The sequence below is a fragment of the Bombus terrestris genome, unplaced genomic scaffold (genome assembly GCF_910591885.1).
Source record: "Bombus terrestris unplaced genomic scaffold, iyBomTerr1.2, whole genome shotgun sequence".
NCBI lineage: Eukaryota > Metazoa > Arthropoda > Insecta > Hymenoptera > Apidae > Bombus > Bombus terrestris.
The window spans coordinates 1-15000 of record NW_025963548.1 but is presented as its reverse complement, the minus strand read 5'-3'; the positions used below and the strand labels follow the sequence as shown (position 1 = coordinate 15000).

The following is a 15000-nucleotide window of genomic DNA, read 5'->3' as shown; positions in this document are numbered from 1 at the left end:
CGTTTTACGTCGGGATTAAACGTTTATATGGTCGCTGGAACGTTTTCTAGAAACGGAATTATGCGACGGGACGTTGGGACTTTGAACAAGTTCGGCCGGTGCGAAAAGACCGAAAAGGTTTTTTCGAGTTATCTCGCTTAAAAGTGTTACAAGGTAGGAATATTTTTGCACAAATCGATGTATCTCGACGTTTTACGTCGGGATTAAGCGTTTTTTTCGTCCCCAAGACCTTCTACAAAGTTTCGATTTTTTCGTTGGGACTTGGAAAAATTTCGATATCGAACCGGTTTTTACCAATTATCTCGCTTAAAAGTGTCACAAGGTACGAATATTTTTGCATAAATCGACTTATCTCGACGTTTTACGTCGGGATTAAACGTTTATATGGTCGCTGGAACGTTTTTTAGAAACGGAATTATGCGACGCGACGTTGGGACTTTGAACAAGTTCGGCCGGTGCGAAAAGACCGAAAAGGTTTTTTCGAGTTATCTCGCTTCAAAGTGTCACAAGGTAGGAATATTTTTGCACAAATCGATGTATCTCGACGTTTTACGTCGGGATTAAGCGTTTTTTTCGTCCCCAAGACCTTCTACAAAGTTTCGATTTTTTCGTTGGGACTTGGAAAAATTTCGATATCGAACCGGTTTTTACCAATTATCTCGCTTAAAAGTGTCACAAGGTACGAATATTTTTGCATAAATCGACTTATCTCGACGTTTTACGTCGGGATTAAACGTTTATATGGTCGCTGGAACGTTTTCTAGAAACGGAATTATGCGACGGGACGTTGGGACTTTGAACAAGTTCGGCCGGTGCGAAAAGACCGAAAAGGTTTTTTCGAGTTATCTCGCTTAAAAGTGTTACAAGGTAGGAATATTTTTGCACAAATCGATGTATCTCGACGTTTTACGTCGGGATTAAGCGTTTTTTTCGTCCCCAAGACCTTCTACAAAGTTTCGATTTTTTCGTTGGGACTTGGAAAAATTTCGATATCGAACCGGTTTTTACCAATTATCTCGCTTAAAAGTGTCACAAGGTACGAATATTTTTGCATAAATCGACTTATCTCGACGTTTTACGTCGGGATTAAACGTTTATATGGTCGCTGGAACGTTTTCTAGAAACGGAATTATGCGACGGGACGTTGGGACTTTGAACAAGTTCGGCCGGTGCGAAAAGACCGAAAAGGTTTTTTCGAGTTATCTCGCTTAAAAGTGTTACAAGGTAGGAATATTTTTGCACAAATCGATGTATCTCGACGTTTTACGTCGGGATTAAGCGTTTTTTTCGTCCCCAAGACCTTCTACAAAGTTTCGATTTTTTCGTTGGGACTTGGAAAAATTTCGATATCGAACCGGTTTTTTCCAATTATCTCGCTTAAAAGTGTCACAAGGTACGAATATTTTTGCATAAATCGACGTATCTCGACGTTTTACGTCGGGATTAAACGTTTATATGGTCGCTGGAACGTTTTCTAGAAACGGAATTATGCGACGGGACGTTGGGACTTTGAACAAGTTCGGCCGGTGCGAAAAGACCGAAAAGGTTTTTTCGAGTTATCTCGCTTAAAAGTGTTACAAGGTAGGAATATTTTTGCACAAATCGATGTATCTCGTCGTTTTACGTCGGGATTAAGCGTTTTTTTCGTCCCCAAGACCTTCTACAAAGTTTCGATTTTTTCGTTGGGACTTGGAAAAATTTCGATATCGAACCGGTTTTTTCCAATTATCTCGCTTAAAAGTGTCACAAGGTACGAATATTTTTGCATAAATCGACGTATCTCGACGTTTTACGTCGGGATTAAACGTTTATATGGTCGCTGGAACGTTTTCTAGAAACGGAATTATGCGACGGGACGTTGGGACTTTGAACAAGTTCGGCCGGTGCGAAAAGACCGAAAAGGTTTTTTCGAGTTATCTCGCTTAAAAGTGTCACAAGGTAGGAATATTTTTGCACAAATCGATGTATCTCGACGTTTTACGTCGGGATTAAGCGTTTTTTTCGTCCCCAAGACCTTCTACAAAGTTTCGATTTTTTCGTTGGGACTTGGAAAAATTTCGATATCGAACCGGTTTTTACCAATTATCTCGCTTAAAAGTGTCACAAGGTACGAATATTTTTGCATAAATCGACTTATCTCGACGTTTTACGTCGGGATTAAACGTTTATATGGTCGCTGGAACGTTTTCTAGAAACGGAATTATGCGACGGGACGTTGGGACTTTGAACAAGTTCGGCCGGTGCGAAAAGACCGAAAAGGTTTTTTCGAGTTATCTCGCTTAAAAGTGTTACAAGGTAGGAATATTTTTGCACAAATCGATGTATCTCGACGTTTTACGTCGGGATTAAGCGTTTTTTTCGTCCCCAAGACCTTCTACAAAGTTTCGATTTTTTCGTTGGGACTTGGAAAAATTTCGATATCGAACCGGTTTTTACCAATTATCTAGCTTAAAAGTGTCACAAGGTACGAATATTTTTGCATAAATCGACGTATCTCGACGTTTTACGTCGGGATTAAACGTTTATATGGTCGCTGGAACGTTTTCTAGAAACGGAATTATGCGACGGGACGTTGGGACTTTGAACAAGTTCGGCCGGTGCGAAAAGACCGAAAAGGTTTTTTCGAGTTATCTCGCTTAAAAGTGTTACAAGGTAGGAATATTTTTGCACAAATCGATGTATCTCGACGTTTTACGTCGGGATTAAGCGTTTTTTTCGTCCCCAAGACCTTCTACAAAGTTTCGATTTTTTCGTTGGGACTTGGAAAAATTTCGATATCGAACCGGTTTTTACCAATTATCTCGCTTAAAAGTGTCACAAGGTAGGAATATTTTTGCATAAATCGACTTATCTCGACGTTTTACGTCGGGATTAAACGTTTATATGGTCGCTGGAACGTTTTCTAGAAACGGAATTATGCGACGGGACGTTGGGACTTTGAACAAGTTCGGCCGGTGCGAAAAGACCGAAAAGGTTTTTTCGAGTTATCTCGCTTAAAAGTGTTACAAGGTAGAAATATTTTTGCACAAATCGATGTATCTCGACGTTTTACGTCGGGATTAAGCGTTTTTTTCGTCCCCAAGACCTTCTACAAAGTTTCGATTTTTTCGTTGGGACTTGGAAAAATTTCGATATCGAACCGGTTTTTTCCAATTATCCCGCTTAAAAGTGTCACAAGGTACGAATATTTTTGCATAAATCGACGTATCTCGACGTTTTACGTCGGGATTAAACGTTTATATGGTCGCTGGAACGTTTTCTAGAAACGGAATTATGCGACGGGACGTTGGGACTTTGAACAAGTTCGGCCGGTGCGAAAAGACCGAAAAGGTTTTTTCGAGTTATCTCGCTTAAAAGTGTTACAAGGTAGGAATATTTTTGCACAAATCGATGTATCTCGACGTTTTACGTCGGGATTAAGCGTTTTTTTCGTCCCCAAGACCTTCTACAAAGTTTCGATTTTTTCGTTGGGACTTGGAAAAATTTCGATATCGAACCGGTTTTTACCAATTATCTCGCTTAAAAGTGTCACAAGGTACGAATATTTTTGCATAAATCGACTTATCTCGACGTTTTACGTCGGGATTAAACGTTTATATGGTCGCTGGAACGTTTTTTAGAAACGGAATTATGCGACGGGACGTTGGGACTTTGAACAAGTTCGGCCGGTGCGAAAAGACCGAAAAGGTTTTTTCGAGTTATCTCGCTTAAAAGTGTTACAAGGTAGGAATATTTTTGCACAAATCGATGTATCTCGACGTTTTACGTCGGGATTAAGCGTTTTTTTCGTCCCCAAGACCTTCTACAAAGTTTCGATTTTTTCGTTGGGACTTGGAAAAATTTCGATATCGAACCGGTTTTTACCAATTATCTCGCTTAAAAGTGTCACAAGGTACGAATATTTTTGCATAAATCGACTTATCTCGACGTTTTACGTCGGGATTAAACGTTTATATGGTCGCTGGAACGTTTTCTAGAAACGGAATTATGCGACGGGACGTTGGGACTTTGAACAAGTTCGGCCGGTGCGAAAAGACCGAAAAGGTTTTTTCGAGTTATCTCGCTTAAAAGTGTTACAAGGTAGGAATATTTTTGCACAAATCGATGTATCTCGACGTTTTACGTCGGGATTAAGCGTTTTTTTCGTCCCCAAGACCTTCTACAAAGTTTCGATTTTTTCGTTGGGACTTGGAAAAATTTCGATATCGAACCGGTTTTTTCCAATTATCTCGCTTAAAAGTGTCACAAGGTACGAATATTTTTGCATAAATCGACTTATCTCGACGTTTTACGTCAGGATTAAGCGTTTATTTGGTCGCTGGAACGTTTTTTAGAAATGGACTGATGCGACGCGACGTTGGGACTTTGAAGTATTTCGGACCGGTACGTAGGGACTTAGAAAAATTTCGGCCGGCGCGAAAAGTCCGAAATGATTATTTCGAGTTATTTCGTTAAAAAGCGTTATAAGGTATAATTTTTTTTACAGGGATCGTTATATCTCTATTAAATGCAATCGGATTAAACATTTTTGTCGAATTTTTTGAAAAATTAGCTTCCGTCGAACTGATACGACTGGGATATTTTTGCATTTTTTTCGTTAATTAATGTTACAAGGTGTATATTTTTTTACATATTTCGTATTATTTTAACGTGTTTTAATCGATTATAAAGTTATTTTTTGTCCATAGTCGATAAAACTGTATGTTTACTGATGCAATTTTTCGGTGAAAAAAAAAATTAATTTTTTGGTAAAAATGCATTTATAATATGTTAATAATGCTTGTGGTAAAATATTTCGATGGTTGGATATCGCCTTTATATAGTAGTTATTGAACGTGCGAGCGACTAAGTTCCAGCGTCCCTTCCGAACGGTACGTTGCTACGGAGGTTTTGCACCATAAGCGCGCGGCCGCTAGCCCGGCCGGCGCCGGCCTTCCGGCCGGCCCCTTGGTATCTATAAGAGAAGCGTCGAGCCGGACGGTTCGGTCGGAACAGCGTTGGGCGCGTGGCTATTCTACGGCCTCGGTTGAGAATTCAGTCACCGCTCCTCGAGTCTTAGTGTATTTTACGCTATTTCTCGACTGTTCCTCCGTTCTCGTACTGGTTTTTTCTCTACACTGCTGCGCCGCGGGTCGAAGTCTAGGACGTAATGACCGTTAACGTGGCAAGCTTCCCCTTAGTCGGGAAGCTGGTGACCTGTGTGCACGTATTTGACAAAAGTTGGATGCGTGTGTGCTTGTACTTACGGAGTAGCCATTCTTGCCGAGACCATCGGTTGTAAGCTATTTGTAGCTGCACGATGGTCTCTTTGGCGTTCTGTAGAGTGCGTTATCTTCTGGTAACGCGTCTCTACAGAGGTGTTGAAGCTTATAAAAGAATATTCTTACGGTATGTCCAGCATGCGTATACGTGCTTTACCGCTAAGTTATATTCTACGAGAGAAGTTGGAGGAGAAAAGTTACAAACAGAAATAATTCTGTGAAGTATGAATCTTTGTATCGATATATGATGGTGAGAGAGGAGGAGAATTAAAGTGGCTGAGTGACGTTGTTACTGAACCATGGAACGTTGCTCTCTAAATTATATTATATATATATATATATAAAATGAAAAGTCTCGTCGTACGGTGCTTACGTCCCACCTACGACACAGAGAGAACTTTTAAACGAAAATGCTGGTTTTTGGGAATATATTATAAGATCCCTGGTTGATCCTGCCAGTAGTCATATGCTTGTCTCAAAGATTAAGCCATGCATGTCTCAGTACATGCCGCATTAAGGTGAAACCGCGAATAGCTCATTAAATCAGTTATGGTTTCTTAGATCATACCTACATTTACTTGGATAACTGTGGTAATTCTAGAGCTAATACATGCAAACAGATTCCGACCAGAGATGGTAGGAATGCTTTTATTAGATCAAAACCAATCGGTGGCGGATGGCTCGTCTGTCCGTCCATCGTTTGTTTTGGTGACTCTGAATAACTTTGTGCTGATCGCATGGTCATCTAGCACCGGCGACGCATCTTTCAAATGTCTGCCTTATCAACTGTCGATGGTAGGTTCTGCGCCTACCATGGTTGTAACGGGTAACGGGGAATCAGGGTTCGATTCCGGAGAGGGAGCCTGAGAAACAGCTACCACATCCAAGGAAGGCAGCAGGCGCGCAAATTACCCACTCCCGGCACGGGGAGGTAGTGACGAAAAATAACGATACGGGACTCATCCGAGGCCCCGTAATCGGAATGAGTACACTTTAAATCCTTTAACGAGGACCAATTGGAGGGCAAGTCTGGTGCCAGCAGCCGCGGTAATTCCAGCTCCAATAGCGTATATTAAAGTTGTTGCGGTTAAAAAGCTCGTAGTTGAATCTGTGTGTCACAGTGTCGGTTCACCGCTCGCGGTGTTTAACTGGCATTATGTGGTACGTCCTATCGGTGGGCTTAGCTCCTCGCGGGCGGTCCAACTAATATCCCATCGCGGTGCTCTTCACTGAGTGTCGAGGTGGGCCGATACGTTTACTTTGAACAAATTAGAGTGCTTAAAGCAGGCTACCTTCGCCTGAATACTGTGTGCATGGAATAATGGAATAGGACCTCGGTTCTATTTTGTTGGTTTTCGGAGCCCCGAGGTAATGATTAATAGGGACAGATGGGGGCATTCGTATTGCGACGTTAGAGGTGAAATTCTTGGATCGTCGCAAGACGGACAGAAGCGAAAGCATTTGCCAAAAATGTTTTCATTAATCAAGAACGAAAGTTAGAGGTTCGAAGGCGATCAGATACCGCCCTAGTTCTAACCATAAACGATGCCAGCCAGCGATCCGCCGAAGTTCCTCCGATGACTCGGCGGGCAGCTTCCGGGAAACCAAAGCTTTTGGGTTCCGGGGGAAGTATGGTTGCAAAGCTGAAACTTAAAGGAATTGACGGAAGGGCACCACCAGGAGTGGAGCCTGCGGCTTAATTTGACTCAACACGGGAAACCTCACCAGGCCCGGACACCGGAAGGATTGACAGATTGATAGCTCTTTCTTGATTCGGTGGGTGGTGGTGCATGGCCGTTCTTAGTTGGTGGAGCGATTTGTCTGGTTAATTCCGATAACGAACGAGACTCTAGCCTGCTAAATAGACGTAACTTATGGTATCTCGAAGGCCCCCGGCTTCGGTCGGTGGGTTTTTACTACCAACGTACAAACAAATCTTCTTAGAGGAACAGGCGGCTTCTAGCCGCACGAGATTGAGCAATAACAGGTCTGTGATGCCCTTAGATGTTCTGGGCCGCACGCGCGCTACACTGAAGGAATCAGCGTGTTTTCCCTGGCCGAAAGGCCCGGGTAACCCGCTGAACCTCCTTCGTGCTAGGGATTGGGGCTTGCAATTATTCCCCATGAACGAGGAATTCCCAGTAAGCGCGAGTCATAAGCTCGCGTTGATTACGTCCCTGCCCTTTGTACACACCGCCCGTCGCTACTACCGATTGAATGATTTAGTGAGGTCTTCGGACTGGTGCGCGGCCAATGTGATAAGCATTGCCGATGTTACCGGGAAGATGACCAAACTTGATCATTTAGAGGAAGTAAAAGTCGTAACAAGGTTTCCGTAGGTGAACCTGCGGAAGGATCATTAACGATATAACACAAAAACTTAAAGAATTTGACTTGAACACTTGAAAAATACGAAACTGTATAAGTCGGTAAGGAGCCGTACTCCTCCTATATCGACGAACCAAAGTATATACGACGTATCAACAAGCTATATACTTTAACAAAGAACAGTTAAATTCGCCCGGAGCGTGGCTTACTCCGTTGGCAAAAATGATGAAAAGACATAAGGAGGAGACGACCCTCCAGCTACGAAACTATACGAAGAGAAGGTGGCACTCTCTCTCGATCATCGGGATGAAGAGATACATATACGAATTCGAGGCGCCTGCGTGAGGTCGTACACAGAAAGACCCGCCGCCTGCGAATATTATGAAATTATAATAAAACTATAAATGGGAACTTGAGCTTTCGAAAATTAAACTTTGACACGAATATCGAACGAAAAATTACGAATGGAAACCACACGTAAAGAGAAATGCGATCGAGGCGCTTGCGTGAGGCCGTATACAGAAAGACCCGCCGCCACGATCTCGTATTTTTTTTCTTGCGTCGTGGAGACCGTACAAACGAATAACAAAATCTCTAAAGTGCCTCGTGTCGGAGAGATCATGCTCGCCTATTCTCTTCTATGTTTCGTGGTCTGTGTTGCGTTTGCTCTCCTCCTAGCAACGGGACATCGAAGACTCCTCTTTGGGATCGAACGAAGCGACTAAAACGAGTCGACGAGAGCGAAAGTACGAGTAGCGAGTCGCGCATATAGAAAGGATACCGATATATCTTCGAAGGTTCTCTTCGAAGATCCATGGATACCTTATGTGCGTCGACCTCTCGTCTCTTTCACCGCTCTCGGTCGTTCTCGAAACGTGCTTCCTACCCATAGGGCGTGTGCTCTTCGTATGTCGTTTTGTTCGAAATAACGAAACCACTTGTAACATACTCGTGGATCGGGTAACCTAGAACGAAAACGCATTGCGTGGATGTTGGCCCGCTATGATAATGATATAATGATGATGATGATGATGATGATGATGACGATGACTATGATGACGATGCGTAGCAACGATTCGTAACTAGTCTAGCCGAAGTTGGTTCGGAGGGGACCGCAGGCTGTCTATCCTCGATGTCGTGAGTCGGACACCCGTGCCGTCGCTAGAGCTTTTTCAAAGCTCGGCTTCTGGATATTGGGAAGAAAGACCGCTCGAGGACGACGGCTGCGCGTGCGTCCCATCGAATTTTTTTTTATACCACCTGAACGACTAAAGTTTCGTCTAGTTCGTTGCCTACCGTCGCATATAATCCCGTTCAGAGGGGACCGCAGGCTGTCTATCCTCGTTGTCGTGAGTCGGACACCCGTGCCGTCGCTAGAGTTTTTTCAAAGCTCGGCTTCTGGATATTGGGAAGAAAGACCGCGCGAGGTAGATGGATGCGAGTCCCATCGAATTTTTTTATTTTTTTTAAACACTACCTGAACGACTAAAGTTTTATCTAGTTCGTCGCTATATAACCCGTTCAGAGGGGACCGCAGGCTGTCTATCCTCGTTGTCGTGAGTCGGACACCCGTGCCGTCGCTGGAGTTTTTTCAAAGCTCGGCTTCTGGATATTGGGAAGAAAGACCGCGCGAGGTAGATGGATGCGATTCCCATCGAATTTTTTTTATTTAAAAAAAAAAACAATCACCTGAACGGAGATGTGTTCTCTTTCGTCGATTTTTCACGCTTTGAGTCGTCGCGATCGCCATCCGTTCGGAGGAGATCGCCGACTTCGAAGCCTCGATGTCGTGAGTCGGACACCCGTGCCGTCGCTAGAGTTTTTTCAAAGCTCGGCTTCTGGATATTGGGAGGAAAGACCGCTCGAGGCCGAGGGTCGCGCGAGTCCCATCGAATCTTTACATCACCCGAACGATGGAGGCGCACGCTCTTTTTCTTGAATAATTGGACGAGAGGAATGCGTAGTATCGTATTATATACACACACACACATATATATATATATATGTCGGAGATGAAAGAATACTGGAACCTTCCCTTCGGAACTTTGGGAAGACCCCTAGTGTTGTAATTTAGATTTCACCATAGCCGAATTAAGAAACTGTTGTCATTCGATTCGACTGTACTTATTTGAGATTTATGATAGTGAGCTCGGGCTCGAGGCGACAACCAGTCGCCGAACGTAGTCGCGGTCAAGGGATGAACGTTTTGTCTAACGAAGGCATGAAGTAACTCTATAGCTCTCCTTAAAAGAAATACTTAGGACGGGGCACGACGGTAAGCATTTCAACGATTTCTGTCCCGTGGCTCGCCACACGCAGACTCTATTCTTTGAGTAAGATGGTTACCAGATGTCGACGCGTCTCCACAGTACATGTTCAGCTAGCCCGAGGACCTGCTATAAATCTTAAGATCTGTTTAACTAAAGTCCTTCAAACCGACAAACAGTCCTCGTCCCAACTACAAGAAAATAGGAGAAATCTATTTTTCTCACCAACGACGCTTCCTCTTCTCGAACTTTCTCTTAAGGGCGGCTAGCACCCTTCCCTAACCACCAACATGGAAATTGACCAATTAACAGTAACGCCAATTTCCCTCACTTTCCGAATGAAGGCTTCTCTCCACGAATCCGATGATTTCGTGCCCTTGGGCACACCCGTCATAGTTTTCCTCGACAGCGTTACCGTGATGGAGAACCACTCTCCAGTACGATCTCAAAGACGATTCAAGTAACTCTCAGATACGTAGTGATTGCCTCGTGCATTAACATTGAGTACAACTTAGACGCTGAAGAAAAGTAGAGTTCGTCATCCCCTTGACCGCGGATTCGTTATTGAGCCTAGAATCATTGTCATTAGCTTCTCGAGTATCTAATTATCGCGATTACTTGTCCAATTCCATCATAGTCATATTTGCACTAGTAAATATCTCCTCTATTGCATAATGATCACGTCTAGCGCCAATAGGGATTCGTTTCACGCCCTCAACCCTAACTCAAATCTTAACGCCAACCCGACATCAGAAGTGGGATCAGTGCCGATTATAACAGTGCTAGAACTTACGATCATCGTGCGCAAGTCGCAAGTCGCGCGCAATTCAGTCGCTAGTGCGAATCGAGTGTGAAACCTAACAATTATCGCTACCACGTTTTAACTCTTAAAATCGCGTGCTCCGACTCCGCTGCATGGGGCGCAGCTGCCAACCTGATTATGGAAGGAAACTATAATTTCAATAACGGGTGGCGAGTCGACTTCTACGTACTGGAAGCACCAACGGATAGATCAAGTCATCTGGGTGAGTCGTTTCCATTTTACTCCGATTCGGGAGCCGAGCGTTCACTAATTAAAGAGTCCGCGGCCTCGAGATTTTCTGGCAAAGGAATGACTGACATATTAGTAATGCGAGGAGTAGGGAATACCTGTATTAAACATACGCCTCCCATTTGTTCATCGTGTGTATTAATGATTTTTACATCGAAGATAATTTCTCATGTCCTTGCTGATAGTTATTTGAAATATGATGTCGCGATTAGTTGCGGAACTCTAAGTCTGGTTTTCGACGTAACATTAAACAAAATAGCCTCGCTATGTGTAAAACAAAAATGATTGATGGCTGTAATGAAACCACTGCAAACGAGATCGTCGTTAATGAAGTTGACGCTGATGTACATGGTAATAATAAAAGTCGATCAATTTCTCTTCTCGACAAATTCAAAGATTCATTCGTTACGGGTTTCCTACGTATTCGCGTAAATGTAGGCCGGTTAGAAATACGATTAATTGATCCTAACACCACCGTAGGAGGAAGTCCTTATAGACTTAGCGAGGAGGAGCGGAGAGCGGTACGTGAGAAAACAAGCGTTCTAATTAAAGCAAAGATTATAAGGCCTAGTAATTCGCCATTAGCGAGCCGTAACTCGTGAAGAAAAAAAAACGGCTCAGATAGATTACGAGTGGATCCCCGAGATCTAAATCAAAGTATCGTCGCGGATCGGTACCCTTTACTCCTTATTGCGGATCAAGTCGCGAGATTGCAAGAGGCGAGATATTTTATTAGCCTGGATATGGCCAGCGGGTTTCACCAAATTTTTATTTATCCTAATCCAACGGAGTTTACAGCGTTCGTTATCCCGACAGACAATACGAGTAGATAACGATGCCGTTTGGACTGAAAAAATGCGCCGTCCGTCTTTTGGAGGGTCATTCGCAAGGCCTTAGGTGATCTCGCTCATTCGTACGTTGTTATTTATTTCAATGACGTCCTAATTATTGCCAACTCGATAGATCAAGCTTTAGAAAGATTGAACACCGTATTAGATACCCTCGTAAAAGCCGGATTCTCTTTTAATTTTGCGAAACGTTCTTTTTTTAAAGACATCGGTGCTCTATTTGCGATATGTAATTCATAACGGAGAAGTTCGTCCTAACCCGGGTAAAATACACACCTTAAGTTCTTCACCTGTGCCAATGACTGTTACACAGTTCAAGCAGTTCATAAGGTTAGCTCCGTACTTCCGAAAATTCATCCCTAAATTCTCACAGACGATGAAATCCCTGTATGCGCTAGTCTCAGATAACAGAAATATAACTTGGACAGATAGACACGAGAAAATAAGACAACAGGTAGTTTCCGCCCTGACCGACGCGCCGGTACTAACGATATTCAACCCCAATTACCCGATAGAACTACATACTGACGTTAGCTCGGAGAGTTACGGGGTGATTCTGACGCATCAAGCCGAAGGTAAGACCAAGGTAATAGAGTATTACAGTAAAAGAACCAGCCCCGCGGAATCCAGATATCACTCCTATGAACTCAATACATTAGCTATCGTAAACGCCGTAAAACATTTCTGTCACTATCTATAGGGACGGGAATTCCTTATCGTCACGGATTGCAACTCGTCGAACGCATCGAGTGATAAAGTACATTTAAATGACAGGGACCATAGGTGATGGGCTTACTTGCAGACTTTTATTTTTGACATTATGTATCGGGAAAGTAAACGGGCGGCTCACAAATTTCTTGTCGCGAAACCCCACAGGCGTTGACCCTATTAAATTCGACAAAATCAAAGAGAAAATAGCTGACTGGCCGAAGTTTCGGAAGATTGACTATTAGCGGGACAACGTCGTGATTCTCAAACCTTGGAAATCGTCAAGGGATTGCAAAACGATGGACTCGCGGAAGACATCGCGAATACATACGAATTACGGTTCGGTACTCTGCACCGTAGGATACAAAGAAAAGGCAGGATTCTCTGTGTACCTATAGACCCAAGATGTTTTAGATAGTCTGTTATTAACCATGTGCACCAGTCAATTATGCACTTAGGGTGGGAGAAAACGCTGGAGAAACTATACGAGTATTACTGGTTCGAAGGGATGGCGAAGTACGTTCGCCGATTCATTGAGAACTGTCATGCTTGTCAAGTTTCGAAAGCTAGTTTAGGTAAGATACAAGCCGAACTGCATCCTATACCTAAGACCAGCATACCCTGGCATACGGTCCACATGGACATAACAGGCAAGTTGAGTGGTAAAAGCAATTCAAAGGAGTACGTCATTGTTTTGATCGACGTCTTCACTAAATTCGTATACCTGCATCATACTCGTAAGATAGATTCCCTTAACACCATTAAAGCGCTTAAATCCGCTATATTTTTATTCGGAAGCCCCTGCCGGATAATAGCAGATCGGGGGAAAATGTTTTAAGGGTAAAAGAATTTCGAGAATTCTGCGAAAGCAAACGAATTAAAGTTCACTTGATAGCGATCGGTGCTAGTAGAGCCAATGGACAGGTAGAGCGTGTTATGGGTACATTGGAAAATATGTTCACGGTAGTAGAGACGACCGGGCGGCCGTGGCAAGATGCGGTTGGGGAAATACAGTTGGCTTTGAATTGCACCACCAACCGCGTGACAAACTCGAGCTCATTAGAACTACTAATAGGTAGAACGGCAAGACTTCACGATCTGTTGTTACCCGATAACATCAAAAGTATCGGTATCTCCAATATAAGACGACAGGCAATAAAGTGGATGGAAACTAGTGCTAGGTATGATGAGGATGGATTTGACAAAGCTAAAGCTTAAGCGGTTAGGTTTAATCTCGGTGATTTCGTATTACGCAAGAATGAGGAAAGGAATCAAACCAAACTAGATCCAAAATTTAGAGGTCCACTTGTAATAGCAGAAGTCTTGGAAGGGGACAGGTATATCCTAAAGACATTAGACGGTAAGCGATCGTACAAATACAGTCACGACAGGTTGAGGAAAATGCCAGATGGTCGCATCCCTGCTGAGTTGGATGTCTGTAGTGAAGGCAATAACAGTGACCATGACGATATGTGCACTTCGATCTCGGAAGATCAGTAGCACTATGCCATTAACACCCGGCAGAGCGAGTTCGCACGTGTTTCGGGGTGACAGTGTGATGAGGCTCAGTGAGAACATGCGATGTGATTCGCATGCATTTCGGGGCGACAGTATGATAAGGCTCAGTGCGAACATGCGATGTGATTCGCATGCATTTCGGGGCGACAGTATGATAAGGCTCAGTGAGAACATGCGATGTGGTTCGCATGCATTTCGGGGCGACAGTATGATAAGGCTCAGTGAGAACATGCGATGTGATTCGCATGCATTTCGGGGCGACAGTATGATAAGGCTCAGTGAGAACATGCGATGTGATTCGCATGCATTTCGGGGCGACAGTATGATAAGGCTCAGTGAGAACATGCGGTGTGGTTCGCATGCATTTCGGGGCAACAATATGGTAAAACTCGGTGAAACCGTGGAACAAGGCTCTATGTGCTCACACGATCTAGAAGACCGAGATCCTTTGGAGTGCGAAATCGAAAATGGTCCATCATGCCGTTACGATCCGACTAATAACCTGCAGGATGCAACTATCACCTTGAATACAAACTATAACGCTACTAATTTTCATTATCTTTTATTTCTTTGCTGCCAAACCCCCGAACAGGATTTGTTGCTACACTGGACCCTTGCCTTATTCGAACATCTAGTTAAATTGTGAATAATGTCAATTGTATCGAGTCTAATATTAGGAAACTCAATATTTTAGTTACACACGAGGACGTGTGATAGTCAGAATGGCCGTGTCGGAGATGAAAGAATACTGGAACCTTCCCTTCGGAACTTTGGGAAGACCCCTAGTGTTGTAATTTAGATTTCACCATAGCCGAATTAAGAAACTGTTGTCATTCGATTCGACTGTACTTATTTGAGATTTATGATAGTGAGCTCGGGCTCGAGGCGACAACCAGTCGCCGAACGTAGTCGCGGTCAAGGGATGAACGTTTTGTCTAACGAAGGCATGAAGTAACTCTATAGCTCTCCTTAAAAGAAATACTTAGGACGGGGCACGACGGTAAGCATTTCAACGATTT

The 15000-nt window shown here is 43.5% G+C and overlaps 1 non-coding gene across 1 annotated transcript; it reads left to right on the top strand.

Moving 5' to 3' along the window:
- Positions 1-5700: 5700 nt before the first annotated feature.
- On the top strand, positions 5701-7623 carry LOC125386953. Its single transcript, XR_007227556.1, has one exon. It is a non-coding gene; the product is annotated as a small subunit ribosomal RNA (ribosomal RNA).
- Positions 7624-15000: the final 7377 nt, after the last annotated feature.